This window comes from Symphalangus syndactylus, chromosome 24 (genome assembly GCF_028878055.3).
Source record: "Symphalangus syndactylus isolate Jambi chromosome 24, NHGRI_mSymSyn1-v2.1_pri, whole genome shotgun sequence".
NCBI classification, from domain to species: Eukaryota; Metazoa; Chordata; class Mammalia; order Primates; family Hylobatidae; genus Symphalangus; species Symphalangus syndactylus.
In genome coordinates, this window is record NC_072446.2 from 50,474,086 (window position 1) to 50,480,650 (window position 6,565).

General features: G+C 35.9%; 1 long non-coding RNA gene across 1 annotated transcript in view; it reads right to left on the bottom strand.

Moving 5' to 3' along the window:
• The window catches only part of LOC134735879 (uncharacterized), a 29,013-nt gene that overhangs the window by 21,126 nt on the left and 1,322 nt on the right, over positions 1-6,565 (bottom strand). The window lies entirely within an intron of this gene.

Here is a 6,565-nt window from a genome sequence, read left to right on the forward strand (position 1 = left end):
TATCGCAAGGACAAAAAACCAAACACTGCATGTTCTCACTCATAGGTGGGAATTGAACAATGAGAACTCATGGACACAGGAAGGGGAACATCACACTCCGGGGACTGTTGTGGGGTGGGGGGAGGGGGGAGGGACAGCATTAGGAGATACACCTAATGCTAAATGACGAGTTAATGGGTGCAGGAAATCAACATGGCACATGGATACATATGTAACAAACCTGCACATTGTGCACATGTACCCTAAAACCCTAAAGTATAATAAAAAAAAAAACAGAGTTTAAACCAACAAAGATCAAAAGAGACAAGGCCATTATGTAATGGTAAAGGGATCAATGCATCAAGAAGAGTGAACTATCCTAATACAGGTGCCCCCAATACAGGAGCACCCAGATTGATAAAGCAAGTTCTTAGAGACCTACAAAGAAACATAGACTCCCACACAATAATACTGGGAGACTTTAACACACCACCATCAATATTAGACAGAACAAGACAAAATTAACAAGGATATCCAGGACTTGAACTCAGCCCTGGACCAAGTGGAACTAATAGACATCTACAGAACTCTCCACCCCAAATCAGCAGAATATACATTCTCAGCATCATATCGCACTTACTCTAAAATTGACCACATAATTGGAAGTAAAACACTACTCAGCAAATGCAAAACAATGGAAATCACAACAAACTCAGATCACAGTGCAATCAAATTAGAACTCAGGATTAAGAAACTCACTCAAAACTGCTCAACTACATGGAAACTGAACAACTGGCTCCTGAATGACTACTGGGTAAATAATGAAATTAAGGCAGAAGTAAAGATGTTCTTTGAAACCAACAAGAACAAAGACACAATGTACCAGGAGCCCTGGGACACATTTAAAGCAGTGTATACAGGGAAATTTATAGCACTGAATGCCCACAAGAGAAAGCAAGAAAGATCTAAAATCGACACCCTAACAACACAACTAAAAGAACTAGAGCAGCAAGAGCAAATAAATTCAAAAGCTAGCAGAAGGCAAAAAATAACTAAGATCAGAGCAGAACGGAAAGAGATAGAGACACAAAAAAAAAAAAAAAACGCTCAAAAAATCAACGAACCCAGGACCTGGCTTTTTGAAAAGTTCAAGAAGATAGACCGCTAGCCAGACTAATAAAGAAGAAAAGAGAGAAGAATCAAATAGATGCAACAAAAAATGATAAAGCGGATATCACTACTGATCCCACAGAAATACAAACCATCATCAGAGAATACTATAAACATCTCTATGCAAATAAACTAGAAAATCTAGAAAAAATGGATAAATTCCTGGACATATACACCCTCCCAAGACTAAACCAGGAAGAAGTCAAATCCCTGAATAAACCAATAACAACTTCTGAAATTGAGGCAGTAACGAATAGCCTACAAACCTAAAAAAGTCCAGGACCAGACAGATTCACAGCCAAATTCTATGAGAGGTACAAAGAGGACCTGGTACCATTCCTTCTGAAACTATTGCAAACAATAGAAAAAGAGGGAATCCTCCCTAACTCATTTTATGAGACCAGCATCATCCTCATACCAAAACCTGGCAGAGGCACAACAAAAAAAGAAAATTTCAGGCCAATATCCCTGATTAACATCAATGTGAAAATCCTCAATAAAATACAGGCAAACCAAGTCCAGCAGGACATTAAAAAGCTTATCCACCATGATCAAGTCAGCTTCATCCCTGGCATGCAAGGCTGGTTGAACATATACAAATCAACAAATGTAATCCATCACATAAACAGAACCAATGACAAAAACCACATGATGATCTCAATAGATGCAGAAAAGACTTTCAACAAAATTCAACAGCGCTTCATGCTAAAAACTCTCAGTAAACTAGGTTATTGACTGAATGTATCTCAAAATAATAAGAACTATTTATCACAAACCCACAGCCAATATCATACTGAATGGGCAAAAGCTGGAAGCCTTCCCTTTGAAAAGTGGCACAAGACAAGGATGCCCTCTCTTACCACTCCTATTAAACACAGTATTTGAATTTCTGGCCAGTTCAATCAGGCAGGAGAAAGAAATAAAGGGTATTCAATTAGGAAAAAAGGAAGTCAAATTGTCTCTGTTTGCAGATGACATGATTGCATATTTAGAAAACCCCATCATCCCAGCCCAAAATCTCCTTAAGCTGATAAGCAACTTCAGCAAAGTCTCAGGATACAAAATCAATGTGCAAAAATCACAAGAATTCCTTTACACCAATAACAGACAGATAGCCAAATCATGAGTGAACTACCATTCACAATTGCTACAAAGAGAATTAAATATCTAGGAATACAACTTACAAGGGATGTAAAGGACCTCTTAAAGGAGAACTACAAACCACTGCTCAAGGAAGTAAGAGAGGACAAAAACAAATGGAAAAACATTCCATGCTCATGGATAGGAAGGATCAGTATCGTGAAAATGGCCATACTGCCCAAAGTAATTTATAGATTCAATGCTATCCCCATCAAGCTACCATTGATTTCTTCACAGAATTGGAAAAAACTACTTTAAATTTCATATGGAACCAAAAAAGATCCCATATAGCCAAGATAATCCTAAGAAAAAAGGACAAAGGCATCACCCTATCTGACTTCAAAGTATACTATAATGCTGCAGTAACAAAAACAGCATGGTACTGGTACCAAAACAGAGAGATAGACCAGTGGAACAGAACAGAGGCCTCAGAAATACCACCACACATCTACAACCATCTGATCTTTGATAATCCTGACAAAAATAAGCAATGCAGAAAGAATTCCATATTTAATAAATGGTGTTGGGAAAACTGGCTATCCATATGCAGAAAGCTAAAACTGAATCCCTTCCTTACACCTTATATAAAAATTAACTCAGGTTGAATTAAAGACTTAAACATAAGACATAAAACCATAAAAACCCTAGAAGAAAACCTAGGTAATACCATTCGGGACATAGGCATGGGCAAAGACTTCATGACTAAAACACCAAAAGCAATGGCAACAAAAGCCAAAATTGACAAATAGGATCTAATTAAACTAAAGAGCTTCTGCACAGCAAAATAAACTATCATTAGAGTGAACAGGCAACCTACAGAAAGGGAGAAAATTTTTGCAATCTATCCATATGACAAAGGGCTAATATCCAGAATCTACAAAGAAGGTAAACAAATTTACAAAAAATAAAAATAAAAAATTGGGTGAAGGATATAAACAGAAACTTCTCAAAAGAAATTTATGCAGCCAACAGACACATGAAAAAATGCTCATCATCACTGGTTATTAGAGAAATGCAAATCAAAACTACAATGAGATACCATCTCATGCCATTTAGAATGGCGATCATTAAAAAGTCAGGAAACAACAGATGCTGGAGAGGATGTGGAGAAATAAGAACACTTTTACACTGATGGTGGGAGTGTAAATTAGTTCAACCCTTGTGGAAGACAGTGTGGCAATTCCTCAAGGATCTAGAACTAGAAATACCATTTGACCCAGCAATCCCATTACTGGGTATATACCCAAAGGATTATAAATCATTCTACTACAAAGGCACATGCACTTGTATATTTATTGCAGCAATGTTCACAATAGCAAAGATTTGGAACCAAACCAAATGCCCATCAATGTTCGACTGGATAAAGAAAATGTGGTATATATATACCATGGAATACCATGCAGCAATAAAAAAGGATGAGCTCGTGTCCTTTGCAGGGACATGGATGAAGCTGGAAACCATCATTCTCAGCAAACTAACACAAGGACAGAAAACCAAATACCACATGTTCTCACTAATAAGTGGGAGTTGAACAATGAGAACACATGGACACAGGGAGAGGAACATCACACATTGGGGCCTGTTGGAGGGTGGGGGCCTGGGGGAGGGACAGCATTAGGAGAAATACCTAATGTAGATGATGGGTTTATGGATGCAGCAAACCAGCATGGCACGTGTATATTTATGTAACAAACCTGAATGTTCTGCACATGTACCCCAGAACTTAAAGTATAATTTTTAAAAAGATAAAATTCACAAACCTTTAGCCAGACTAAGAAAAAACAGAAGACCAAAACAAATAAAATCAGAAATGAAGAAAGGAGACATTACAATTGATACCATAGAAATGTAAAGGATCATTAGAAATGATTATGAGCTACTATATGCTGTTAATTTAGAAAATCTAGGAGAAACTGATACATTCCTAGATACATAAAACCTAAGATTGAACCATGAAAATATCCAAAACATGAGTAGACTAATAACAAACGAGATAGAAGCAGTATTAAAAAGTCTCCCACCAAAGAAAAGCCCAGGACCTGATGGTTTCATTGCTGAATTCTACCAAACGCTTTATAAAGAACTAGTATCAGTCTATGCAAACTATTTAAAAAAAAAAAAAAAAAAGAAAGAAGGATCACTTCCAAACTCATCCTATAAGGTTAGTATTATCCTAACACCAAAACCATACAAAGATGTAACAAAAAAAGAAAACTATAAGGCAATATCTCCAATAAACAGAGACACAAAAATCCTTAATAAAATGCTTGCAAACCAAATTCAGCAACACATTAAAGAGATTACTCATCATGACCAAGTGGAATTCATCCCAGGAATGCAAAGATGGCTCAACATATGTAATTCAGTAAGTGTGATATATCACATCAAAAAAAAAAAGACAAAAACCATATGATCATCTCAATGGATACCAAAATGTATTTGTAAAATTCAACAACCCTTCATAATAAACACTCAAAAAAAAAAACCTCGGTGTAAAAGGAATACACCTCAATATGATAAAAACCATATGTGACAAACCCACAGCTAGTATCATACTGAAAAATTGAAAGCCTTTCCTCTAAGATCTGGAAGAAGATAAAGATTCCCATATTCCCCACTTTTATTCAATGTAGTACTAGGAAATCTTAGCTAGAGCAAGTACTGAAGACAAAGAAATAAAAGGTATTCAAATTGGAAAGGAAGAAGTGAAGTCATCCTTGTTTGCAGATGATAGATCCTATATTTAGTTAAACCTAAAGACTTCAGCCAAAAAACATTAGAATTGATTAAGAAATTCAGTAAAGTTTCAGGATACAAAATCAACATACAAAAATGAGTGGCATTTCTATATGCCAACAATAAATCTGAAAAAGAAATCAAGAAAGTAACCTATTTATAACAGTTACAAATAAAATAAAATACCTAGGAATAAAATCAACCAAAGATGTGAACGATCTCTACAACAAAAACGATAAAACACTGATGAGAGAAATTGAAGAGGATACAAAAAATGGAAAGATAGTCCGTGTTTTTGGACGAAAAGAATCTTATTAAAATGTCCATTCCACCCAGTCTACAGATTCAATGCAATCCCAATCAAAATATCAATGACATTCTTCACAGAAATAGATAAACTAATCCTAAAATTTATATGGGACCATGAAAGATCCAAAATAGCCAAAGCCATCCTGAACAAAAGTAATAAGGCTGGAGGAATCACATTACCTGACTTCAAATTATGCAAACTATAGTAAGCCACACTGCAAAATGCTGGCATAAAAATAGGCACACAGACCAATGGAACAGAGTGGAGAGCCCAGAAATAAATCCACACATTTATAGTTCAACTCATATCCCACAAAGGTGCAAAGAACTTACACTGGGGAAAGACAGTCATTTCAATAAATGGCACTGCAAAAATTGGATATCCATTTGCAGAAGAATGAAACTAAATCCCTATCTAAAGCAAACCCCTCACCACACATACAAATCAAATCAAAATGGATTAAAGGTAAATCTAAGACCCGAAACTATAAAACTACTAGAAGAAAACATTGGGGAAATACTCCAGGACATTGGTGTGGACAAAGATTTCTTGAGTAAGACTGCAAAAGCATAAGCACCCAAAGCAAAAGTGGACAAATGAGACCACATCAAATAAAAATCTTCTGCACAGCAAAGGAAACAATCAACAAAGTGAAGTGACAATCCACAGAATGGGAGAAAAAATGTGCAAACTATCCATCTGAAAAGAAAGTAATTGCCAGAATATATATAAGGAGCTAAAACAACTCAATAGGAAAAAGACAATCTGATAATTTAAATGGGCAAAAGATCTGAATAGACATCTCTCAAAATAAGACATATGAACGGCCAACAAGTGTATGAAAAAATGCTCAATGTCACTAATCATCAGAGAAATGTAAATCAAAACCGCAATGAGATATCATGTCGCCCCAGTCAAGATGGCTTTTATTCAAGAGACAGGCAATAGTGAATACTGGTGAGGATGTGGATACACCCTCATACACTGTAGTTAGGAATGTAAATTAGTACAACCACTATGGAGAGCAGTATGGAGGTTCCTCGAAAGAATTAATAAATATATATATGATCCCGCAATCCCACTGCTGAGTATATACCAAAAGAAAGGAAATCAATATTTTGAGGATGTATCTGCACTCTCATGTTTACTACAGCACTATTCAAAATAGTAAAGATATAGAATCAAAGTGTCTATCAACAGATGAATGGATAAGGAAAGTGTGGTATATAA